Raw genomic sequence first — 27,594 nt, 5'->3', positions numbered from 1 at the left:
CGGGACACTTAGTACCCACCTCCCAGGATGTTATGAGAATTAACACACATAATGTAAGCTTCCCAGCAGAGTGCTCTGTGACATACTCCTGCACATAGTACATGTTCCATAAAGATCACATTAATGCATGTGCACGTTTTTCAAATGCAGACTTACTCAGACATTGCCACCATCCCCAGCCTCTGTAACCTTTGAAGGGCCTGCAGAGAATGCCATGTTTCAGGATGACAATCGGTGGTCTTCAGATGAAAAGAATTTGTGTTGGGATAAGGGACCCTGTGTGCTGTGCCTGCTTTCTCTAGCTGAGTGGTACTGTAATGGATCTAGGAGGAAGAATATCAGCATTAACAGGAGACTTGCTATAAGAAGCTATATAATTCATGGACCCTTTTCAAACCTGCAGAATTTTGTCACTTACAGTGAGGTCTAGAATAGCAAATAATTTATACGCACATTGGAGCTTGAAAGCCAGTGCTTAGCTAAGTGACTCTCAGCTGAGTCTTCTAATAGTATCACATGGACTGTTTGAAGAGAAACAGGATCTGTGGGGAGGGAAAAAGTGACTGTCTATTGTTCTGGGTGGAAACATCCCTGTTTTTTAAATTAAAACATGATTCTACAGTGAGGGCAGGGTCAAGCATGAGGGCTTCCAGATATTTTTTTTTTATGGTGAAAAGATATATATATATATATATTTAGAATTAGGCAGCTGGACTCAGTTTAGATGATCCCAATTTTGTTGGCAACATCCAAAGCATCGTAATCAGGAGCCAGTCAAACATATGCCTTCTTCTCTCCATCAGGCCGAATCAGGGTGTTGACCTTGGCCACATCAATGTCATAGAGCTTCTTCACAGCCTGTTTAATCTGGTGCTTGTTGGCTTTAACATCCACAATGAACACAAGTGTGCTGTTGTCTTCTATCTTCTTCATGGCAGACTCAGTGGTCAGCGGAAACTTGATGATAGCATAGTGGTCAAGCTTGTTTCTCCTGGGAGCGCTCTTCCAAGGATATTTAGGCTGTCTCCGGAGTCTCAGTGTCTTGGGCCGCCGGAAGGTGGGTGACGTGTGGATCTTCTTTTTTTTTGTGGCTGTGGACACCTTTCAACACTGCCTTCTTGGCCTTTAAAGCCTTCGCTTTGGCTTCGGCTTTAGGAGGGGCAGGAGCTTCCTTCTTCGCTTTCGGCGCCATCTTGTGAAAAGGCGGCTTCCAGATACTTAATGACAGGTGAGTTCACCTTTTGTTCCAGGAGGTCACAGGGTGTACTCTGCTTGGTTTTCATAAGGGCAGATCAGTGTAGCCCATACTTCCATTACAGCAACAGTAATTGCTCCCATGCCATCATTTTTCCTAAGAGTTATAGAATACTTTAGAGAACATGACTGTGTTGAAAGTTATTTTATCAGATAATTACAGTCAGAACTAGCTCCCTTAACTCATTTCTCCTGTAGTCAAATTAAGAACTCTGTCACTGGCCAGGTGCGGTGGCTCACGCCTGTAATCCCAGCACTTTGGGAGGCTGAGGCAGGCGGATCACGAGGTCAGGAGATCAAGACCATCCTGGCTCACAAGGTGAAACTCTGTCTCTACTAAAAATACAAAAAAAAATTAGCCAGGCATGGTGACAGGCGCCTGTAGTCCCAGCTACTCAGGAGGCAGAGGCAGGAGAATGGCATCAACCTGAGAGGCAGAGCTTGCAGTGAGCTGAGATGGCACCACTGCACTCCCCCCTGGGTGACAGAGCAAGACTCCATCTCAAAAAAAAGAACTCTATTACTTGATAAATACGTGTTTTCAGGAACTCTTAACATTCAGGGATGTGGCCATAGAATTCTCCCCAGAAGAGTGGAAATGTCTGGACCCTGTGCCCAGCAGAATTTGTTTTTTTTTTTTTTTTTTTTTTTTTTTGAGACGGAGTCTCGCTCTGTCGCCCAGGCTGGAGTGCAGTGGAGCAATCTTGGCTCACTGCAAGCTCCGCCTCCCGGGTTCACGCCATTCTCCTGCCTCAGCCTCTCCGAGTAGCTGGGACTACAGGCGCTCGCCACTGCACCCGGCTAATTTATTTTGTATTTTTAGTAGAGATAGGGTTTCACCGTGGTCTCGACCTCCTGACCTCGTGATCCGCCCGCCTCGGCCTCCCAAAGTGCTGGGATTACAAGCGTGAGCCACTGCGCCCGGCCTCATGTGTAATTCCTAATATTCCCGCAGAGTTTTATTTTTTTCCTTTGTAGAATGTTTCTTGGGAGCTTCTGCTTTGCGCTAATTAATTTCAGTTTTTTTCTTCATGAAAAAATTGGGAGTTTGCTGGTGTAAAAAAAATCTTGAAGATGTTTCACCTTTACCTAAACCTTCTCTTTTATTGAGGTAATTTTTGTCCTTCACTCTAGATTAGTGGTAATTTTATAAATTCAGTGTTGTAAAATATTGTTTTCCACATCTTAAAATCCAATTTTTTTTTTGATTCAGTAGTACTGGGTAGTGGAACTTAGAACCCACAGATTTAAAACACTTAAATATTCTAAAGAGCCTATCAGGAAACAATTTTTGGATTAATTTTTTAGAATCTTCCATAATTTCTCTTTTCTTCTGGAAATTATTGCTGGAGAATCCTCAGCAATAGTCATGTTACTTTTTTTTTTTTTTTTTTTAATAAAACAGGTGTTGCTCACTTTAACTCAGACCTGATCACCTGTTTGGAGCAAAGAAAAGAGCCGTTTAATAGGAAGACACATGAGACAGTAGCAAAAGCCCCAGCTAGGTGAGAGTGAATGAAGGAGAGGACACAGGCAAGGGGACCAAAAGTGAAGAAGGAAGTCAGGCCTTAAAATGTAGTTTGGAAAGCTCTTCTTCAATGCAAATAATTTCTGAAAAGGCTGCATTTTTTCTCATGTTCACAAATAGGGGCATCTTCAGCCCCATGCTGTTAAATCTTCTAAGAATTCTCCTTTTTCTTTTTTTTTGAGATGGAGTCTTACTCTGTCACCCAGACTGGAGTACAGTGGTGTGATCTTGGCTCACTGCAGCCTGTGCCTCCCAGGTTCCAGCAATTCTCCTGCCTCAGCCTCCTGGGTGACTGGGATTACAGGCATCTGCCAATACACGTAGCTAATTTTTGTATTTTTAGTAGAGACAGGGTTTTGCCATGTTGGCCAGGCTGGTCTCGAACTCCTGACTTTAGGTGATCCACCTGCCTCGGCCTCCCAAACTGCTGGGATTATAGGCATGAGCCACTACACCCAGCCCTCTTTTTTCTTTAGACATCTCTCTTCAAGTTTACAGGGAGAGCCATGTCCACTTTATCACTTATGAGGGGCTGCATGATCTGACTGCTGTTCCATTGCTTTTGGAGACATGGGAATATTTGTGTTATTGAGGAGCTCTATGTTAATGTATTTTTTTCAAATATTGATTTTGTATCATGCCTAAATATGTAAGGCAAGTAGTGGACATATTGGAATTTGGTTCAGAAATCCCAGGAACACTAGGGACAGATGTTGCACCTTTTCTGCTTAGTGATTTTTAATCCTATTGCAAATGTAATTCTACAAAAATTCTTTTTTAGCAATTTTATAAGAATGATAAGCATTTTCCTAAATATGAAAAAGGTATTGTTGATTGTACTTCAAAATGTTATCGTTTTAGTATAAACTGAGATTTGTAATTTAAACTCTATATGTGTAAATTTTCAATTTATAGTATAGTTTAAAGCATGGTTTTCCAACCTTTTGGCTTCCCTGGGCCACATTGGAAGCAGAATTATCTTGGGCCACACATAAAGTACACTAACACTAATGATACCTGATGAGCTTTAAAAAAAGTTCATAGTTTTTATGGTATCTACTGCAACAGATAAGCCAAATGTTCTTACATTCATAGGATTGGACACCACTTGATTAAAGTGTCTACTCACCTTCAAGATTTCTTAAATGCACTGTCATTAACTAGCTTAGAAGACTGCTAAGTGTATATTATTATTTCTTAATAACTATTACCTTATACTTTTAGTAAGAAGCCTACTGGGGGCTGGGTGCGGTGGCTCACGCATGTAATACCAGCACTTTGGGAGGCTGAAGTGGGCGGATCACCTGAGGTCAGGAGTTCAAGACCACCCTGGCCAACATGGCGAAACCCCATCTCTACTAAAATTACAAAAATTAGTCGGGCGTGATGCAGGCGCCTGTAATCCCAGCTACTCGGGAGGCTGAGGTGGGAGAATTGCTGAACCCGGGAGGCCAAGGTTGCAGTGAGCCGAGATGGCACCATTGCACTCCAGCCTGGGCAACAGAGTGAAACTCCGTCTCAAAAAAACAATAAAAGAAGCCTACTGGGATTCTGTCATTGAGATCTATCTATATCTAAATAAAAATGTGGGTCTCACACATACACCACCCATATAAGTTATATGTATATTGTAAATTCTCACTTAACATTGTTGATAGTTTCATGGAAACTGTAAGTGAAGCAACATACTGTTTAAGAAAACTAATTTTGGCTGGGCACGGTGGCTCACGCCTGTAATCCCAGAACTTTGGGAGACCAAGGTGGGCAGATCATGATGTCAGGAGTTTGAGACCAGCGTGGCCAACATGATGAAACCCCATCTGTACTAAAGATACAAAAAATTAGCCGGGTGTGGTGGCACGCACCTGTAATCCCAGCTACTTGGGAGGCTGAGGCAGGAGAATTGCTTAAACACAGAGGCAGAATTACTATACTTGAATTGATAGAAACAAGGGTTGTGTCTGAATGGCATATAGCAACACTGTTTTATTTAAAGATGCACTTTTCAAGAACCTATTTTGAACATTAAGTGAGTACTTACTGTACATCTGTGTGTGACATGGATTTTTCTGATAAATAAAAATTGTATAACTATATATTTAATGTATACAATGTAATGATTTGATATGCATATACATTGTGAAACAAAATACAGTCAAGTTGATGAGCATATCTACTACCTCAGTTTTTTTTGTAGTAAGAACACTTAGGATCTACTGTAGTAGCAAATTGTAAGCATACATTACAGTATTACTAACTATAAACACAATACTATTTGGCTAATCTAATGCTAATTTACATTAGATTTCTCAGACTTAACTTATAGCTAAAAATTTGTACTCTTTGAACATCTCCTCATATTTCTACCCTCAGGCACTAACAAACACCATTTTACACTCTGCTTCTATGAGTGTACTTTTTTAGATTTCTCGTCTAACTTAAAACAAGGAGTTTCTTTGCCTTTCTGTTCGGCTTGTTTCATTTAGCATAATGTCCTCCAGGTCTATCCATGTTGTAAATGGCTAGATTTCCTTCTCTTCTAGCGGAATAGTATTCTACTGTCTATATATACACACACACACATACCATATTTTGGCTATTGTAAACAATACTACAGTGAACATAGGGCTGAAGATCTTTCTTCAAGGTACAAATTTTATTTCCTTTGGTAGGATGCCCAGAAGTGGTATTGCTGGGTTGTATGATATTTCCATTTTCATTTTTTACTGGTTTTTATGATGACTTTATTTATTTACATCTCACCAACAGCATACAGATTTCCCTTATATGTATGGTCTGTCTATTTTTGAATGGGTTATTATTATTATTTTGCTTTGAATTGCAGAAGTGTCTTATACATTTTGGATATGAACTTCTTATTAGATATATGGCTTGCAAATAGTTTCCTATGTTATAGGGTTAAATTTTTTTTTTTCTTTGCTGTGTGGAAGCTGTTCAATTTGATGCAGTCCCATTTGTTTGTATTTTTTGTTGCTGTGCTTTTGATGTCATATCAAAAAAGTTACTGCCAAGACCAATATTAACAAGATTTTTTTTCTCTATGTTTTCTTCAGGAGATTTAAAGTTTTATGTCTTACATTTAAGTGTTTCATTTTGAGTTAATTTGGGGGTATGGTATAAGCAAATATTCTACTTTTATTCTTTCACTTGTGGATACCCAGTTTTTCTGGCACCATGTATCAACAAGACTGTATTTTCTGCATTGTATATTCTTGGTGGCCTTTTCAAAGATTAGTTGACCTTGTATTCTGGTTTAGTTTCTGGGCTCCCTATTCTGTTCCATTGGCTTTTGTGTCTGTTTCTATGCACATACCATACTCTTGATTACTATAACCTTTACATAAAATTTGAAATTAAAGAGTATGCCTGCCCGCCTGCCTGCCTGCCTGCCCGCCCGCCCGCCCGCCCGCCCGCCTGCCTGCCTTTCTTTTTCTTTCTTTCTTTCTTTCTTGAGACGATCTCCCTCTGTTGCCCAGGCTAGAGTGCAGTGGCGTGATCTCGGCTCACTGCAACCTCCCTGCCTCGGGCTCCCGTGATTCTCCTGCCTCAGCCTGCCGAGTGCCTGGGATTGCAGGCGCGTGCCGCAACGCCTGGCTGGTTTTTGCATTTTTGGTGGAGACGGGGTTTTGCCATGTTGGCCAGGCTGGTCTCCAACTCCTGACCTCGAGTGATCTGCCCGCCTCGGCCTCCCTAAGTGCTGGGATTACAGACGGAGTCTCACTCACTCAATGCTCAATGTTGCCCAGGCTGGAATGCAGTGGTGTGATCTCGGCTCGCTACAACCTCCACCTCCCAGTCGCCTGCCTTGGCCTCCCAAAGTGCTAAGATTACAGCCTCTGCCCGGCCACCCCATCTGGGAAGTGAGGAGCGCCTCTGCCCGGCCGCCCCATCTGGGAAGTGAGGAGCGCCTCTGCCCGGCCGCCCCATCTAGGAAATGAGGAGCACCTCTGCCCAGCCGCAACCCCGTCTAGGAAGTGAGGAGCGCCTCTGCCTGGCCGCCCTATCTGGGAAGTGAGGAACGCCTCTGCCTGGCCACCACCCCATCTAGGAAGTGAGGAGCATCTCTGCCCGGCCGCCACCCCATCTGGGAAGTGAAGAGCGTTTCTGCCCGGCCACCCCGTCTGGGAAGCGAGGAGCGCCTCTGCCCGGCCGCCACCCCATCTGGGAAGTGAAGAGCGTTTCTGCCCAGCCGCCCCATCTGGGATGTGAGGAGCGTCTCTGCCCGGCCGCCCCATCTAGGAAGTGAGCACCTCTGTCCAGCCGCCCATCATCTGGGAAGTGAGGAGCGCCTCTGCCCAGTCGCCCCATCTGGGAAGTGAGGAGCGCCTCTGCCCGGCCGCCCCGTCTGGGATGTGAGGAGCGCCTCTGCCTGGCTGCTGTGCAACCTTCCAAGTGTGAAGTGATAGCCTTTCTGCAGGCGTACCCAACAGCTCCGAAGAGACAGCGACCATCGAGAACGGGCCATGATGACAATGGCAGTTTTGTCGAAAAGAAAAGGGGGAAATGGGAAAAGAAAGAGAGATCAGATTGTTACTGTGTCTAAGTAGAAAGAAGTAGACATAGGAGACTCCATTTTGTTCTGTACTAAGAAAAATTCTTCTGCCTTGGGATGCTGTTAATCTATAACCTTACCCCCAACCCCATGATCTCTGAAACATGTGCTGTGTCAACTCAGGGTTAAATGGATTAAGGGCTGTGCAAGATGTGCTTTGTTAAACAGATGCTTGAAGGCAGCATGCTCGTTAAGAGTCATCACCACTCCCTATCTCAAGTACCCAGGGACATGACCACTGCGGAAGGCCTCAGGGACCTCTGCCTAGGAAAGCCAGAGACCTTTATTCACGTGTTTATCTGCTGACCATCTCTCCACTATTGTCCTATGACCCTGCCACATCCCCCTCTCCGAGAAACAACCAAGAATGGTCAATAAATACTAAGGAAAATAAATAAATAAATAAAAATAAAAAAGAGTATGATGCCCCAGCATTGTTCTTTTTCAAGATTGTGCAGGTTATTTAAAGTTCTTTAAGGTTACACTTAAATTTTACAATTGTGTTTTCTATTACTGTGAAAAATGCCACTAAAACTTTGATAGGGATCACATTGAATCTGTAGATCATTTTCGATAATATGATACTTTGACAGTGTTAGTTATCCTAATGGAATGTTTCCTTTATTTGTGTCTACTTCAATTTGTCATCAATCTTATTGTATTTAATGTATAATTTGTTTACTTCATTGGTTAAATTTATTTTAATTAAATTTCTTATTTTTATACTATTGCAAATGGAAATTGTTTCTTTTTTTGGAAAGTTTGTTGCTACTGTATGGAAATGCAACAAATATTTGTATGTTGGGCCAGGTGCAGTGTCTCATTTCTGTAATTCCTACACTTTCAGAGTCCAAGGCAGATGGATGACTTGAGGACAGGAGTTTGAGATGAGTCTGGGCAACACAGTAAGACCATGTCTCAAAAAAAAAAAAACCCTACAAGTATTTGTATGTTAATTATGTATCCTGATACTTTAACGAATGCATTTATTAGTTCAAATAATTTTTCTTGTTTTACTCTAGGGTTTTATATATATATGCATGATCATATTATCTACAAACAGTAACATTTTTACTTCTTTTCCAAGCTGGAGAGCTTTGTTGTCCTTTTCCTTGCCCAATTGTTCTAAAAGAAACTTCCAATAATATGTTAAGATAGAAGCTGTGGCCCTGCAGACAGGCCTGCATATCTTGGCCTCAGCTGTAGTCTCTGAAGCAGCCCTGTGTCTGTACATTTGAAGGATCTAACAATGATTACAGTTTCTATAAACTTTTTGACAGGTAAAGATCTCCCATTTGTTGGGTCCCCAGGCTGATGAGATTACCTCTGGGGTTGCAGAGGAGAAGGGTTGTAGCTGAGTCAGAAGGGTGCTTCTGGGTCTGCTGTGGGGTCTGCCTTTGATGGTTGTATTACCAGAGATTTGGACAGTCATGGATTCTTTCTGGGCCATGGAAACATTAAATATCCTTGAGGACATTAATCTATATGGCAGGCAGTAGGGTAGGGTTTGAAGTTTGTCTGCATATGATGGGCCAAATATCAGGTGTATGAATGGGTTTGGCTTCTACTGACTACCTGGGAACAGTTTTCAAAGTCTCTATGTGGGTCCCTGAGTCTGTACAACTGGCCATGGCTTGTGGCTGTGAGGGTTAGAACTGAGTCATGGGGCTGCTTCAGGGAGCACAGCAGAGGCCAAGATATACAAGCCTGCCTCCAGGGTTATGGCTGGGTGTGTCTCCCTGCAGGTCTCTTAATGGGAAGAACTACTTGTGGACTGTAGCTGAGAGGAGTTTGAGAAAGTTTGCAGAACTGCTTCGTAATCTTCAGTAACACCTGGCTCAGTGTGCCATTTCCTTGTCTGTAGCCATGTCTATGGGCCCTTGAGTTAGCCACCTGGGTGAGGGCCTGCTTTTTCTAAATAACCCTCCTTGATCTCTGGCTCCACTAAGGTTTCACAACCCTAACCATAGGCAAGCATGTTTCTACTTCTATTTCCTAGTTTACTACTCAGAATATTGTATAAAAGTGGAATCATACACTGTCACTTTGTCAGTGTCATTTCACTTTAAATAATGGCTTTAAGATTTATCCTTATTGTAGCATCTCACAAGATATTTTCATTGAAGGCTAAAGAATATTTCGTTGTGTGTATAAACCACATCTTTTTAAATCATTCATCCATTGAAGGATGTTTGAGTTTTTTCAGTTTTTGGCTTTTGTAAATGATATGGTTTGGATCTGCATTTTCATTCAAATCTCATGTCAAATTGCCATCCCTAATGTTGGAAGTGGGGCCTGGTGGGAGGTGGTTGGGTCATAGGTTTGGCTTCTCATGAATAGTTTAGCTTAGCCCCTTTGGTACTGTCTTTGCCATAGTGAGTGAGTTCTCCTGAGATCTCATTTTTCAAAAAGTATGTGGCACCTCTTCTCTCAGTCTCTCTTACTCCTGCTCCTACCATGTAAGATGACTCACCATCTCTTTGCCTTCTGCTATGATTGGAAGCCTTTTGAGGTCTCCCCAGAAGCAGAAGCTGCTGCACTTTCTGTACAGGCTGCAGAACCATTACCCAATGAAACCTCCTTTTAAAAATTAATTACCCAGGCTCAGGTATTTCTTTATAGCAATGCAGGAATAAAGTAATACAGTGAATATTGCTGCAGTAAACATGGATAAGCAAATATTTCTTTCAGGTATACTTTGCATATTTTGAATAGATGCTCAGAAGTGGGGCTGGGCACCATGGCTCACACCTGTAATCCCAGCACTTTGGGAGGCCAAGGCGGGTGGATCACTTGATGTCAGGAGTTCAAGACCAGCCTGGCCAACATGGTGAAACCCTGTCTCTACTAAAAATACAAAAATTAGCCAGTTGTGGTGGTAGGCACCTATAATCCCAGCTACTTGGGAGGCTGAGCCACAAGAATCACTTGAACCCAGGAGGCGGAGGTTGCAGTGAGCTGAGATCACGCCACTGCACTCCAGCCTGGGCAACAGAGCAAGTCTCTGTCTCAAAAAAAAAAAAAAAAAAAGGAGTGGGATTACTGGGTCATATAATTATTTCATTTTTAATTTCTGGAGGAACCTTTATACATTTTTCAGATGGTTGTATCACATTTATTTCCACCAACAGTATGCAAGGGTTTAAAATCCTTCAAAAGGATTGGCATTTGTCATTGTTTGTTTGCTTGATATTGGCCATCCTAATTAATGCACAATAATACCTCATTGTGGTTTTGCTTTACATTTTGCTAAAGATTGGAAATATTTTTCAATAATTGTTTGCTGTGTGCATTTCATCTTTGGAGAACCATTTTTATCTTGTTCATTTGTTAATCATGTTACTATTTGTTGATTTTCTTGAAGTTGTTTATTCTGGATGTTAGCTTCTGTCAAATATATGCTTTTTAACTTGTTTTCTTCTTAGGTGGGACTCTTACAAAATGTTTATTTTAATATGCAAAGATAAATTTAATGTAGTCCCATTTTTCTGAGTTTTTTAATTTGTTGCTAGATATTTGATGTTGTATGCAAGGAAACATTGCTGAGACCAAGGTCATAATCTTACTGTACTTTCTTCTAGAGATTGTATAGGTATAATTCTGACATTTAAATATTTAACTCATTCAAGACAGTTTTTGTATATGGTTTGGGGGAAGGACCCAACCTCAGTTTTTCCCATGTAGTTACAGAGTTTTCAAACACCATTTATTGAAGAGACTGTCTTTTTCTTGTTGTGCAGTCATAGCAACCTTGTTGAAGATCATTTGAGCATATACACAAACATGGTTTGGCTTTAAGTTCTGGGTTCTGTTCCATCACTATTTGTCTTCTTTCAAGTACCACACTGTTTTTATTTATGTAGCTTTGTAATCTGTTCTAAACAAAGGAAGCATTGTGCCTCTAACTTTGTTCTTGTTTTCTAAGAATGTTCAGGCTAACAGTGGTCCTTTGATGTTCCATGTAAATGTAAGAATTTTAAAAAAGATTTCTTTAAAAAGTATCACTTGGGTTTTCATCAGGATTACATTGAATTTGAATATCACTGTGGGTAGTATTGTCATTTAAAAATGTTAAATCTTCTGACAGAAGAATATGTTCAAGAGTCTGTTAAATTTCACATAATTTTGGATTTCACAATTTTGCTTCTGCTTTTGATTTCTAGTTTGATTCCATGTGATATGAAAGGATGCATTGTGTAATTCAATCTGTAATGCGTACCAGGCTTAATACCTTGATGACAAAATAATCTGTACAACAAACCTTCATGACACAAGTTTACCTATATAACAAACCTGCACATATACCTAGATCTTAAAAGTTTTAAAACATGAGTTATTTTGCATTCTAACAGGTTGTCTGTGAAACAACAACTACTCATTTTCTTCTCCACTTAGCCCCAAAACAGTTTAGTCCACTTTCTGTTTCTAGCAGTTTAACTACTTTAGGTATCTTACATAAGTGGAATTATATAGTATTTATCTTTTTGTGCCTGGCTTCTTGCACATAAATAGAGTCTCAAAAATGCATCCTTAGGCTGGGCACGGTGGCTCATGCCTGTAATCCCAGCACTTTGGGAGGCCTGGGTGGGCAGATCACCTGAGGTCAGGAGTTCGAGACCAGCCTGGCCAAAGTGGTGAAACCCCATCTCTACTTGAAATACAAAAATTAGCCAGGCGTGGTGGCAGGCATCTGTAATCCCAGCTACTCGGGAGGCTGAGGCAGGAGAATTACTTGAACCCAGGAGGTGGAGGTTGCAGTGAGCCAAGATTGTACCATTGCACTCCAGCCTGGGGGACAAGAGCAAGACTTCGTCTCAAAAAAAAAAAAATGCATTCTTATTGTGGATATAATAAAATTTTCTGCTTTTAAGAAGCTGAATAATATTTAATTATTGGTACATTCCAAATTGTCTTTATTCATTTATTAAGAAAACTTGGCCAGGCACCGTGGCTCAAGCCTGTATTCCCAGCACTTTGGGAGGCCAAGATGGGCAGATCACGAGGTCCGGAGATCGAGACTATCCTGGCTAACACGGTGAAACCCATCTCTACTAAAAATACAAAAAATTAGCCGGACGTGGTGGCGGGCACCTGTAGTCCCAGCTACTCGTGAGGCTGAGGCAGGAGAATGGCATGAACCTGGGAGGCAGAGCTTACAGTGAGCCAAGATCATGCCACTGCACTCCAGCCTGGGTGACAGAGCGAGACTCTGTCTCAAAAAAAAAGAAAAAAGAAAACTTGGTTCTTTCCACATATTTGCTTTTGTAGATGATGCTACAATGAATACGGATAATGGATGTGTAAATTACTCTTCATTTGATAATATATGCAAGGGATTATTTACGTGCTCTATTCTGTTTCACTGGTATTGTCTTTTTTTGATCCAGTTATAAAGTATTTCAGTTACCATAACTTTATAATAGGTTTTCAAAATCAGGATGTATGATGCTTCTCATGTTGTTCCTCTTTTTGACAATTTTTGAGCACCTCTGGCCTCTTTAGTTCTCATATATCTTTAGGATTGCTTCTTTCAGTAATGTAAAATATGCATAGCTGCTGTCATCCAAAGTATACCACCTTTTTCTTCAGCACTTTGTGTCAGGGGAGACAAAACCCATCTTTGACAGCCCCCCAAAAACCAAAAATGTGGGCACATATTCTGCTTTTATCTTTCTCTCCTGATGAAGCATAGAGTTGGGAGTTTCTCATTGTTGACCATGCTGTATTGGCAGGAGGTAAGGCTGTGCCAGACATAATAAAATTTTAATAAAATTTTTCTTCTCTTCTATATGTTTTTGGCATTTTGCTAAAGTGAAGTAGTACACATTCTTAACTATGTTTTGGAATTCCCACAAAGGCAATGTGATCAATATGATGTTAAGGTCATATACCTATGAAGAAATGAGGACCAGGGATTTTTATTTTTAAGCTTTGCAATTTAAATTGATATTTTTATTATTTTAATTTTTAATTTTTGTGAATACACAGTAGCTATATATATATATCTGTGGGTTACATGAGATTTTTGATGTAGGCAAGAAATGCATAAAAATCACATCAAGGTAAATAGGTATTCATTATCTCAACTACTTATCCTTTGTTTTACAATCTGATTTCATTCTTTTAGTTATTTAGAAATGTACAATTAAATTGCTTTTGACTATAGTCCCTCTGTTGTACTAGCAACTACCAAATCTTACTGTTTCCAATTATTTTGAACCCATTAATTTTCCTCACTTCCTCCCAGCCCCCTACTATATTTTCCAGCCTCTGTAACAATCATTCTTCTAGCTTCATGAAATTAATTTTTAGCTCCAACAAATGCGTGAGAACATGCAAAGTTTGCCTTTATGTGCCTGGATTATTTCTGTAAACATAATGATCTCTAGTTCCATACATGTTGTTGCAAATGACAGAATCTTACTTTTTTTTATGATTGAAAAGTACTCCATTGGCAGGATGTGGTGGTTCACACCTGTAATCCCAGCACTTTGGGAGGCCGAGGCAGGGGGATCACCTGAGGTCAGGAGTTCCAGACCAGCCTGGCCAACATGGTGAAACCCCGTGTCTACTAACAATACAAAAACAAGGCCGGAAGCGGTGGCTCGCGCCTGTAATCCCAGCAGTTTGGGAGGCTGAGGCGGGCAGATCACGAGGTCAGGAGATCGAGACCATCCTGGCTAACACGGTGAAATCCCATCTCTACTAAAAATACAAAAAATTAGCTGGGCATGGTGGCGGACGCCTGTAGTCCCAGCTACTCGTGAGGCTGAGGCAGAATGGCATGAACCCTGGAGGGGGAGCTTGAAGTGAGCCGAGATCGCGCCACTGCACTCCAGCCTGTGAGACAGAGTGAGACTCCGTCTCAAAAAAAAAAAAAAGCCAGGCATGGTGGTGGGTGCCTATAGTCCCAGCTACTTGGGAGGCTGAGACAGGAGAATGGTGTGAACCCAGGAGGCGGAGGCAGAGCTTGCAGTTAGCCGAGATCGCGCCACTGCACTCCAGCCTGGGCAACAGAGGGAGACTCCATCTCAAAGAAAAAAAAAAAAAGTACTCCATTGTGGTGTATATGTACCATATTTGCTTTATCCATTCATGTGTTGATAGACACTTAGGTTGCTTCAAAATCTTGGATAATGTGAACAATGCTGCAATAAAAATAGGGGTACAAATATCTCTTTGATGTTCTGATTTCCTTTCTTTTATGTAGCTACTTAGGAGTGGGATTGCTGGATAATATAGTAGCTCTATTTTTCATTTCTTGAGGAACCTCTAAACTCTTCTCCATAGTGGTTGTAGTAATTTACATTCCCACCAAGACAGTGCCAGAGTTCACTTTTCTCCACATCCTCATTGGCATTTTTTATTGCCTGACTTGGATAAGAGCTGTTGTAATTGGAGTAAGATAATATCGCATTGTCATTTGGTTTGCATTTATCTGATGATAAATGATGTTGAGCACCTCATCATATGCCTTTTTGTCATTTGTATGCTCTCTTTTGAAAAATGTCTATTCAAATTTTTGCCCACTTATAATCAGATTGTTCAATGTTATCCTATAGAGCTGTTTGTGCACTTTACGTATTCTCATTTTTTTTTTCTGATGGGCAGTTTACACATATTTTCTCTCGTTTTATGTGTTCTCTCCTAACTTTGTTAATTGTTTCATTTGCTGTTTAGAAGCTCTTTAACTTGATGTGATTCCATTTCATTTTTGCTTTGGTTGCCTGTGCTTGTGGGGTATTATTCAAGACATCTTTCCCCAGTTTCCTGGGCTTCACCTGTAGAGCTTCACCAGTGTTTTCTTGTAGGAGTTTCATAGTTCGAGGTCTTAGATTTGTCTCTAATCCATTTTGATTTAATTTTTTGATATGGCAAGAGATGAGTTTTAGTTTCATTCTTCTGAATATAGATATTCAGTTTTTGTAGCACAATTTATTGAAGACTCCTTTTCCCAGTATATATTCTTGACACCTTTGTCAAAAATAAGTTGGTTGTAGATATATGGATATCTCTCTGCATTCTCTCTACTGTTTCACTGGTGAGTTTCATGCTGTTTTAATTACTGTAGCACTGTAGTATCATTTAAAGTCAAATACTGTGATTTCTCCAGTTTCTTTTTTCTTACAATGGCTTTGGGTATTCTGATTCTTTTGTGGTTCTGTTTACATTGTAGGATTGTTTTTTCTATTTCTGTGAAGAATGTCACTGATGTTTTTCTAGAGATTGTATTAAATCTGTAGATTGTTTTGGGTAGTATGGACATTTTTAAAATGTTGATTCTTCCTATTCATGAACATAACATATTATTCAGTTTTTTTGTCTTTTTAAATTTCTTGCATCAGTGTTTTATAGTACTAATTGTAGAGATTTTTCACTTCTTTGCTTAATTCCTAGGTATTTAATTTTAATTTGTGGCTATTGTAACTGGGATTATTCTCTTGATTTGTTTTTACATTGTTCACTGTTAACATATAGACATGCTTTTTTTTTTTTTAGATGGAGTCTCACTCTGTCGCCCAGGCTGTAGTGCATTGGTGCAATCTCCGCTCACTGCAACTTCTGCCTCCTGGGTTCAAGCAATTCTTCTGCCTGAGCCTCCCACATAGCTGGGACTACGGGCATGAGCCACCACACCCGGCTAATTTTTGTAGTTTTTTTTAGCAGAGACGGGGTTTCACCATGTTGGCCAGGCTGGTCTCGAACTCCTGACCTCAGGTTATCTGCCTGCCTCAGCCTCCCAAAGTGCTGGGATTACAGGTGTGAGCCACCATGTCTGGCTGACTTTTAATCTTATATCTTGACTAACCAATCCTAGTAGTGTTTTAGTGAATTATGTTTTTCCAAATATAAGACCACATCATCTGCAAACAAAGATAATTTGACTTCTTCCTTTCCAATTTGGATGCCTTTTTTTTCCTCTTTCTCATTGCTCTAGCTAACACTTCTAGTAGTACTATGTTGAATAACAGTGGTGAAAGTGTGTGTCCTTTGTGCCTCTTCTTTTGTCTTCTTCAGATGCAGACGTCTTATGAGAATGTTTTTGGGTTTAGGTTCCCAACTTTACAAGGTAATTTGTCCTCAGCCATCCTGTTGTCTTTTCCTGGTCCTAGGCTTCAGAACTCTCTGGGGAAGATCCCAGATGCCCACGGTAGCCGTGTCTCTTGGAGTGGTTAGGGCATAACAGTTACTGCAGCATCTCATCATAGTGGACTGCCTGAGGTGTGGGGTGGACCCTCTCAGAAGCAGCTGGGTGCCCTGGTGCTCAGAGCACTCTTGTGGTTTATGCTTCATTCAAAAAGCCACATCCTTGTGGCATTAAGATTTTCTTTCTTTTTTTTTTTTTTTTTTTTTTTTGAGACAGAGTCTTGCTCTGTTGCCCAGGCTGGAGTGCAGTGGGACAATTTGGGCTCGCTGCAACCTCCACCACCTGGGTTCAAACGATTGCGCTGTCTCAGCCTCCTAAGTAGCTGGGACTACAAGCATACGCCACCATGCCTGGCTAATTTTTTGTATTTTAGTGGAGACAGGGTTTCACCATGTTGGCCAGGATGGTCATGACCTCATGATCCACCCACCTCAGCCTCTCAAAGTGCTGGGATTACAGGCGTGAGCCACCGTGCCTGGCCAAGATTTTCTTTCTCCCAATCCAGTTTCCATTTTTTGGAGACACATTGCTGTTCAGCCAATGGAATTCTGATACTGAGGGGAAAGTCAGAAATAATTTCTATCATCTGGATTTTTTCAGAATTGTGAAGGGAGAAAAAGATAGTATCCCCAAAGACAATGAAAGTCCATTCTGGCAAGATGGTGCATGGATCTGCACAAATAAATAAATAAATAATAGGCACTCCAGACGCACACAGGCACACAGTGCAGAGGCTCTTGGTCATTGAGTATTTCAAAGAGAAAGATGAAGGTGGGAGGACGTACATCATAAGACATTCAGCCCGATTTGACACTTGAGTCAGACATATCATTATTCCAGCCAGTACTGCCACTCCTTGGGTTTGTCATCTTGAAAAAATGTTTACTTATTTCAACTTCCACTTTTAGTAACTACAATGCCTTTTATTAGTAGTGCTTGAAAAGTAGGATTGTGAATTTTAAAAATGTCTAGTGACATATTTGTTAAAAATTCTTTCATTTTTCCCTTGAGAGTGTGTAATAAGTTTTTGAGATCTATACATTTTAGAAGTGGTTTCATACAGAACCTCAGGGCTTAGTTATGGGAATATTACTGGATAAACAAAAGTAGGAAACAGTTATCTTCCTTTATGGCTGTGGAGAAGTGAATACATTTTTAGAAGAAATTTTGGTAGATAAATTGATGATTTACAGAGATGTGCCAAAATATCAGTTTTTCTGCATGGTAGAGAATTTGTGATAATAAGTCTACTCTATATCTTGTTATCTGGATGTCTGAATTTAATGTTAAATTTTATGGAATAGGACTTGACATTCCTTAATGTTAATGTATGATTTCCTATTTGTTATTATGGAAATAATACCTAAATGACATGTTTATTGTCTGAAATAGATATTTTGGCTTTTCTTGTTGAAGTATAAAATGTAAGTGCCTTACAATCTCCTTTCCTCCTATAAACATAAGCAATGAGTTTGAGGAATTTTGCTGGATTCTTTAAACACTGAGTTCTTTTATATAAAACTAAGTGAATAATCTTGACTGGGAATCAGAGACCTAGGCCTGTTGACTGCAAGGTAAGGCCGATCTTGACCCTGCCAAAGGAGGTCATCAACAGCCCCGTAGTTTCTTCTTGGGAACATTTTCTACAGGTGTCCCAGCCTGGCTCAAATTAGACATGAAGAGAGCCTTTATACTGAGAAGCTATAGAGCCCTGGAAAGCTGAGGATCCACAGGCAGATGCAGTGAGAGTTGGGATGGGAGGAGGGTCGTGATGTCCTCTGAGAGGGTGTAATTATTATTGTCATCAGGCTGTTTCTAGATATCATCAAATAAAACAAATTCCGATGTAGGTAACAAGTGACTTTATTTTAAGGAGTATTGCAATGGAAAAAGCACCAAGCATAAGATCTGCAAGCATCTCCAAAATGAGGCAGATAAAGGCTATTTTTCCTATGGAGGAGCAAACAAGATTAGAAAGAAGATGGGAGAGGGCAGAATGGAGAACAGCAAAATCAGATTCAAGATTAGAGAATGTTTCACCCTGAAGTCAGCCTGTTCTTGGGAGGGGCATCAAGAGGGTTGTATGCTGGCTCAGACTGAAGGTGGAGCATAGTCCAGGGGCCTGGGAGGAGAGAAAAATTGAACAGTTTGGTTAACAAGTATTCTGTTCTGAACACTGAAGACAAAAATATTTAATTGTTTATGAGGGAAAAATGAGAATATAGAATCTGTGAATTTGTGATATATAAAGAGGGAGCATCATAAAAGTCATAATGAAAAGGGCATTTCTTTGCAGTAAGCTTTTCTTGCAGAACACAAAGGATTTGAGAGATGTTAGTTATAATTACCATGATTCACTGCCTGCCTCATGTTTTCCCTGCTTTCCTTTGTCCTATACATTTTTTCCTTTTGGCTTTTACTGGGTTGTATCCAATATAATAACCTAGTAAACATAGGTAAAGTGTTTTTGCCAAGTTCTGTGAGTAGTTTTATCAAATCCTTTAACTTGAGGGAGGGAGTTATGGAAGCTCATGATTTATAGACAGTTGCTCTGAAGTATAGATGGGTCCCTGGGGCTTGTGACTGGCACATGGAGTGGAAGCAGTGTTGTGGGCCTAAGCCCTGAGCTGGTGGGGTCTGTGCTGACCCTGGTGTTGTCAGAATTGAGTTGTTGGACACCCAGTTGGTGTTGGAGGATTGGTTGGTGTTCAGCAAACTCCATATATTTGGTGTTAGAATAAAGATGTCAGGCCAGGTGCGATAGCTCACGCCTGTAATCCTAGCACTTTGGGAGGCCACAGAGGGCAGATTGCTTGAGCTCAGAAGTTCAACGCCAGCCTGGGCAACATGGTGAAATCCCATCTCTACCAAAAGTCCAAAAAAATTAGCTGGGCAAGGTGACACACACCTGTATTCCCAGCTCCCTGGGGGTGTGCTGAGGCAGGAGGATTGCTTGAACCCTGGGTGCTCGATGCTGCCATGAGCCAAGATCACACCACTGCACTCCAGCCTTTGTTTACAAAGTGAGACCCTTTCTCAAAAACATTAAGATATCATAGCAACCTTGGTTGGAGGGAGACACTGGGTCTGTTGTAGAATGGAGAGGCTTTTTTGTTTTGTTGTGTTGTTTGCACACAAGCTGTCACACAGTGAATTGTCCTGTGATTCTAGGTCTCCTCCAGGGGTCGAAGGGGACTGAGGACTTAAAGTGAAGGAGTTCTGAGGACAGACTCTTCTCTCCACCCTGCTACTACAATGTGATTTCTGCACATTCACACACATACATGCTAAGCAACGGTATGGCCATGCTTCTCTCATGACAAAGCTTCACTCAGGAATTGTGCTAAGAAAACCTGTTTCTAGAGTTTTCCACTAATAGGCCACGTAAGTGTCCAGAAGATTCATGGCTTCTTTCTACCTCCCAGATCTTGAATCTGCACCAGTAACCTCTTTCCTGCAGTAGCCTAGGTTTCTGGATCACCTGACCATCTTATCTCCCTGCACGCACACATTTATAAGTCAGAACTGTCCTGCCTGGGCCAGTATCTGTAGCACTAACCAGTTCTTTCACCAACTGTGCACCAACCCTCACCCATGGGTTCTTGATAGCACCTTTTCTATTCTGCATTTTTTCCCCCACAAACCCTCTTTCCTGTGAAGACAGTGTGTCCATGTTTACCCTGCAGGTGCCTAAATTCAGGCCATGCTGGATATCAGATGTCCACGAGTTCGAAGCAGAGTTTTCAGATGTGGTTACTGTAAATATAAGTGCAAAACAGAAATGAGAGACTTAGTCCTCCAACTGGAAAATAAAGGAAGAGCATTTACTCTCCTCTCTTTTCTAAAAACCTTTGATTTAGAAACTTTTTATATGTAGATTATTTCTCTGCCATTTATCTTCTTTTTTTTTTTTTTTGAGACAGAGTCTCGCTCTATCGCCCAGGCTGGAGTGCAATGGCGCAATCTCAGCTCACTGCAAGCTCCGCCTCCCGGGTTCACGCCATTCTCCTGCCTCAGCCTCTCCGAGTAGCTGGGACTACAGGCGCCCGCCACCACGCCCGGCTAATTTTTTTTTTTTGTATTTTTAGTAGAGACGGGGTTTCACTGTGGTCTCGATCTCCTGACCTCGTGATCCGCCCGCCTTGGCCTCCCAAAGTGCTGGGATTACAAGCGTGAGCCACCGCGCCCGGCCTGCCATTTATCTTTTTTGTTGTCTTTTAAGTATCTAATTTATTTCTATTAGAGGTCTAATTTTTATTATTTTATTATGCTAACATTGGGATTAGTTATTTTTCAAGTGTTTTGAGGATTAAAGTTTCATTATTTGAGGTCTTTTTTCTAATATAAAAATATATTACTATAAAATCCTTAGAACATCTTTTGTTACATTTCAGTTTTGATATGTCCTGTTTCTATTTTCAGTTTTCTCAAGATACTTTGTGATTTTTCTTTCTTTTTCTTCTTTGACCCAGTGGTTGTTCAGAAGCATGTTGTTTAATATACACATATTTTTAAGTTTTTTACTTTTCCTTATATTGATTTCTAGTTTTACTAAATTGTGATTTAAAAAACATGATTTCAATCTTTTTAAAAATGAAAAGACTTGTTTGTTTTTGTTGTGGGCCAGATTTATGATGTGTCCTGGAGAATGTTCCATGTGTGTTTGAGAAGAATATAAATTATACTGTTGGATGAAGTGTTCTATACACGTCTGTTAGGTGCAGTTTCATAGTGCAATGCAAATACATTGTTTTTTCACTAGTTTTCTGTCTGACTGATGTATTAAGTAGGGCAGTAAAGTCCCCTATTATATCTGTCTGTTTCTTTCTTCAGTTTTGTTAATATGTGTTTATATATTTATGTGCTCCAATGTTTGGTACATATATGTATTTAATTATGTTTTGACAAATTAGACTCATAATATAATAAAGTTATTTTTTTCTGACAGATTTTTTCTACAAGTCTATTTAGTGTGATGTAATTATAGCCACTCCCACACGTTTTTAATTATTATTGGCATAGAATGTTCTTTTTCATGCTTGTACCATTAAGCTATATATGTCCTTAAATCTAAAATAAGTCTCTTGTGCACAGCATATTGTGGACTTTTTAAATGTATTCAGACATTCTGTGAATGTTTTCATTTATTTTTTGATTCAATAACAGAATATCCCAGAGTTGGTAATATATAAAGAATAGAATTTACTTAGCTCAGAATCCTGGATGCCAAGAAGTCCAAGAGCATGTCATTCCCATCTGATGAGAATCACATTTCCACATCAAAACATGACCAAAGGCTTGAGGATGAGGGAAGGTGTACACCAGAGCTCACTTTTATAATAGAACCACTCTCATGATGACTAACCCACTGTGGAAATGATGATACTAATCCTTTCATGAGAGTAGAGCTCTCATGAGGCAAGAGAGCCAAGATGGCTGAATAGGAACAGCTCTGGTCTACAGCTCCCAGCGTGAGTGATGCAGAAGACGGGTGATTTCTGCATTTCCATCTGAGGTACCGGGTTCATCTCACTAGGGAGTGCCAGACAGTGGGTGCAGCGCACTGTGCGCGAGTGGAAGCAGGGCGAGGCATTGCCTCACTCGGGAAGCACCAGGAGTCAGGGAGTTCCCTTTCCTAGTCAAAGAAAGGGGTGACAGATGGCACCTGGAAAATCAGGTCGCTCCCACCCTAATACTGCACTTTTCCGATGGGCTTAAAAAAACGGCACACAAGGAGAGTATATCCCGCACCTGGCTCAGAGGGTCCTACGCCCACGGAGTCTTGCTGATTGCTAGCACAGCAGTCTGAGATCAAACTGCAAGGTGGCAGCGAGGCTGGGGGAGGGGCGCCCGCCATTGCCTGGGCTTGCTTAGGTAAACAAAACAGCTGGGAAGCTTGAACTGGGTGGAGCCCACCACAGCTCAAAGAGGCCTGCCTGCCTCTCTAGGCTCCACCTCTGGGGGCAGGGCACAGACAAACAAAGAGAGTAGAGTGCTCATGACCTAATAACTTCTTAAGGGCCTCATTTCTTAATTTTCTCACAATGTCAGTTAAATTTTAACATGAATTTTGGCGGTAACACTCAAACTATAGCAATGTGTTTTTATTGGATAACTAAATCTTTATATATTTAAATGATTTGCTGATTGATAAGAACTTATTGCCATTTTCTTACTGTTTTCTGACCATTTAGTAGTTTGTTTTTAATTGTTTCATGCTGTCTTCCTTTGTATTTTCTTGATTTTTGTTGTTTTTGTTGTTATATGCTTTTTCTTTTGTGTATAACCACTACAGTGTTTTTTGTAATTTCCAAGAAACTTATGTAAAACATCTCAGTTATAAAATCTAGCTTCAGATAAGAATTTAGCTTTTTGTTTTGTATAGATAGGGTCTTGCTTTGTTACCCAGGCTGTAGTGCAGTGGTACATTCTTAGCTCAGTGCAGACTTGACCTCCCCAGGCTCAAGCAATCCTCAGTCTCCCAAGTAGCTGGGACTACAAGCACATGCCACCCTGTCTAATTTTTTTAGTATTTTTTGTAGAGACAGGGTTTTGCCAAGTTGCTCAGGCTGGTGTTGAACTCCCAGGCTCAAGCAATCCACCTGCCTTGGACTCCCAAAATACTAGGATTACAGGCATGAGCCATCAGGCGCAGCTGCTCCTTTTTTTAAAAGACTAAATAGCTTTCTGAGATCTTTATTTAATTTTATTTATGTACTTATTTAAGAGACAGGGTCCTGCTACATTGACCAGACTAGTTTTGAACTCCTGGCCTCAAGCAAAAGTTAGCTTCTATGTATAGAAAAATTAAACAATTTTACTCCCTTCAACATAGTATTTATGTCACACTCTACATCTTTTTATGTCGTATACCCTTTAACAAATTATTGAAGCTATATGTAGTTGTAATAATTTTTTCTTGTAGCTTTTATACCAGAGTTAAATGTGATTAATTCATTCACCATAATTAACAGTTTTATAGCCTTCTAAATTTGACTATGTATATATGACTTTCAGTAAGATTTATAATTTTGTTGTAAGTTTGGATTCCATTACAACTTAAATTCTCATTAGCATTTGTTGTAAGTCAGGTATAGTGATTAAAAATTTCAACTTTTTTTTAATCTGAGAGGATTTTTTGATACTTCATTTCTAAAGAACAGCTCTGTCAGGTATAGTCTTCTTAGTTGTCAAGGTTTTTTCTTTTTCTCCCTTCATTTGCATTTTAAATATATGGTTTCACTCCTGTGTGGCTTGCATGGTTTTTGCTGGGCAATCTGCTGATAACCTTATAGGAGTTCCCTTGTATGTGAAGAATCTCTTTTCTCTTGCTTCTTTTAAGAACCTCTCTTTTGTCTTTGAATTTTGGCAGTTTAATTATAATGTGTTCTGGACAATTTTTGTTAGATTCTTCTTGCTATAGACATTTTGAGCTTTTAAATTTAATGTCTATATTCCTTCCAAGATTGGGAATAGTTTAAGACATTATATCTTTAAACAATTTTAAAATTTTTTTCTTTCTCATGAACCTCCTAAAATATTTACATTCTTACCATTGATTATGAAATATGGGGGCCAAATGCTTTATTCACTCTTGCATACTTTTTTTAAATTCTAACTAGGAACTTTCAAATAACTTACTTTTACGTTTGCTGATTTTTTTTTTCCCGTATAATGGAGTCTCCTGTTAAAGCTTTCTCTTAAATATTTTAGATCTCCTATTGTGTACTTCAGCTCCAGCATATCTAACTGGTTCTGTTTTAATGGTTTCTCTTTCTTTATTATAATTGTGATTTTGTTCATACATTGTTGCAAAAAAATTTAGTAATGTGTGGTTTTTTTGCATCTCATTGAGATTCTTTAAGATAATTATTTTGAATTCTTAGCCATTTTTTAGATCTGTGTTTTATTGTAAGTGGTTACTAGAGCATTTTTAGTTTCTTTTGGTGGTGTTATGTTAGCCTGATCCTTCATGATCTGTGATGCCTTGTTTTTATGTCCTTGCATCTGAAGGAGTAAATATCTCTTGCAGTCATTATAGATTAGTTTGGGGAGGTAAATATTTTCTCCTATTGGATCTCTGTGCTGATGAGATTTCCAGTGAGTTTGCAGTAAGCTGCATTGGATCTGGATAACAGTGAAGTTCATGCTTGGCAGACTTGCTATTAGGGCATCAGACTGTTGTGGATTCTGTCTATTTTCTGGGAAGACTGAACTTTCTTCAGGATCTTGATCAGTAAGACTGGTGCTGAGAAAAAAATATCTCCAGTTATATATGCAGATGACAGAGCTGATACAATCCATGTGAGCAGGTGTGGCTTCTGTTGTGTGGCTCTTGCTGGGTTTTTGAAAATCTTCTAACCCAGTCATTGGACAGATTCCTAGAGAAGAAGTACTGACCCTTGGTCACAGCTGAGAGGGTGTGTAACTGATTCATAGGGCTGCTTCAGGATACACAGCTGAGACCAAAGTCTTCGGGTTTGTTTCTGGGTTCACAGCATTTCTCCCTCCAGATTCCTGGGTGGGCAGGACTGCTCCCAGACTTTAGCTGACAGGGACTGGAGGTAGGTTTTGGGACTAGAGCTGGGTTTTGGGACTGGAGGTAGATTTTGGGACTGGAACTGGGTTATAGGACTGCTTCAAGATTCACAGTGGGAATAAAGTCAGCCAGCATGCCTACAGGGGCACATATATTGTGCTTCTTGGCAGGTCCCACGTTAGGAAAAACTGCTTCTGGACTCTGGTTTCATGGACTGGGAGCCAGATTACAGTGCCATATCAAGATCCACCATTAAATAAATATTGGCAAGCCTAATCCAGGGGCACAGATGGATGTTTCTGTCTGTGGGTTCCTGCATGTGCAGGATTTGTTCCACACCATGATAGATGTGTGCAAGGGGCTAATTAGGAGACCACAGAGAGGACCAACATCTAAATTCCTTTCACCTGAGACACAGGACATTATGAATCCTCCTTGGTGTCTTGGCAGATGGTGCTAGTGGCATAAACAAAGCCAAATGTTCTACAGCTGTATTTACAATGACAATTAGTCATATTTTATTTTGTAGCTGGGACTATGATGGGCAAGCATGCCACTCAAGCAGACCTCAAGCTGTGGGCCCCGTGCGAAACAGCACCATACCAGCAACCCACAGCGGTGGCGCTTAATCGTACCTCACCACCTAGTGGACAATGTGGCACACTGCATGAAATCATTGATAAAGCCAGAAAACAGGGAGATCTTGAGGCATGGCAGTTCCCGGTAATTTTACAACGGGTCCTGGCCGGGAAAGAGACTCAAGTGGGAGTGCCTACCCGAGCTGAGGCTAGATATGAATCTTTCACCATGAAAATGTTAAAAGATACGAAGAAAGGAGTTATAAACAATATGGACCCAACTCCCCTAACATGAGAACATTATTAGATTCCATTGTTCATGGAAATAGACTTATTCCTTATGATTGGGAAATTTTGGCTAAATCTTCTCTTTCACCCTCTCAGTTTTACAGTTTAAAACCTGGTGGATTGATGGAGTGGAGTACAAGAACAGGTATGAAAAAATCAGGCTACTAATCCCACTGATAATATAGATGTAGACCAATTGCTAGAAACAGGTCCAAATTGGAGCACCATTAACCAACAATCAGTAATGCAGAATGAGGCTACTGAACAAGTAAGGGCTATTTGCCTCAGGGCCTGGGAAAAGATTCAGGACCCAGGAACCACCTGCCCTTCTTTTAGTTCAATCAGACAAGCCTCTAAAGAGCCATATCCGGACTTTGTGGCAAGGTTGCAAGATGCAGTTCAAAAATCCATTGCAGATAATAACGCCCAAAAAGTTATTGTAGAATTAATGGCCTATCAAATGCAAATCCAGAATGTCAGTCGGCCATAAAGCCATTAAAAGGAAAAGTTCCAGCAGGAGTTAATGTAATTAAAGAATATGTGAAGGCTTGTGATGGGATTGGAGGAGCTATGCATAAGGCAATGCTAATGGCTCAAGCAATGACGGGGGTCACTTTAGGAGGACAAGTTAGAACATTTGGGGGAAAATATTATAATTGTGTTCAAATCGGTCATATAAAAAAGAACTGCCCAGTCCTAAATAAACAGAATATAATAAGCTATTACAGCAAAAAATAAAGAGCCACCCGGCCTGTGTCCAAGATGTGGAAAAGAAAAACATTGGGCTAATCAATGTCGTTCTAAATTTGATAAAAATCGGCAACCATTGTCAGGAAATGGGAAGAGGGGCCAGTCTCAGGCCCCACAACAAACTGGTGCGTTCCTTATTCAGCTGTTTGTTCCTCAGGGTTTTCAGGGACAACAACCCCCACAGCAAATACCACCACTTCAGGGAGTCAAGCGAGTACAACAAAACAACAGCTGTCCCCTGCCACAGCAGGCAGCACAGCAGATTTATGTCCCACTCAAATAGTCTCTTTACTCCCTGGAAAGCCCCAACAAAAGATTCCTACAGGGGTATATGGCCCACTGCCAGAAGGGATGGTAGGCCTTATTTTAGGGAGATCAAGTCTAAATTTGAAGGGAGTCCAAATTCATACTGGGATAATTGATTCAGATTATAAAGGGGAAATTCAGTTAGTGATCAGCTCCACTGATCAGTTCCCTGGAGTGACAATCCAGGTGATAGAATTGCTCAAATACTGCTTTTGCCTTATATTGAAATTGGGGAAAAGAAAACAGAAGAGGAAGGTTTGGAAGTACCAACCCTGCTGGAAAAGCCACTTATTGGGATAATCAGGTCTCAGAGGATAGACCCGTGTGTACAATCACTATTCAGGAAAAGCAGTTTGAAAGATTAGTGGATACCGGGGCTGATGTCTCTATCATCGCCTTAAATCAGTGGCCAAAAAATTGGCCTAAACAAAAGCCTGTTACAGGATTTGTCAGTGTGGGCACTGCCTCAAAAGTATATCAAAGTGCCATGATTTTACATTGTCTAGGACCTGATAAGAAAGTACAGTTCAACCCATGATCACTTCTATTCAAATCAATTTATGGGGCTGAGACTTGTTACAACAATGGCATGCAGAGATTACTATGCCAGCCTCCCTATACAGCCCCACG

The 27,594-nt window shown here is 40.6% G+C and overlaps 2 pseudogenes across 1 annotated transcript; one reads left to right on the top strand and one right to left on the bottom strand.

Moving 5' to 3' along the window:
• Window positions 1-656: 656 nt before the first annotated feature.
• On the bottom strand, window positions 657-1,198 carry LOC100606632 (annotated as a pseudogene). The gene has a single exon (XR_123162.4). The product of XR_123162.4 is annotated as a 60S ribosomal protein L23a pseudogene (transcript).
• An 11,874-nt stretch (window positions 1,199-13,072) lies between these two features.
• LOC115831807 overlaps window positions 13,073-27,594 on the top strand; it is an 84,626-nt pseudogene continuing 70,104 nt past the window's right edge.

The sequence above is a fragment of the Nomascus leucogenys genome, chromosome 20 (genome assembly GCF_006542625.1).
Source record: "Nomascus leucogenys isolate Asia chromosome 20, Asia_NLE_v1, whole genome shotgun sequence".
NCBI classification, from domain to species: Eukaryota; Metazoa; Chordata; class Mammalia; order Primates; family Hylobatidae; genus Nomascus; species Nomascus leucogenys.
Note: the sequence above shows the minus strand (reverse complement) of the source record. Positions and strands in the feature narration are given on the sequence as shown.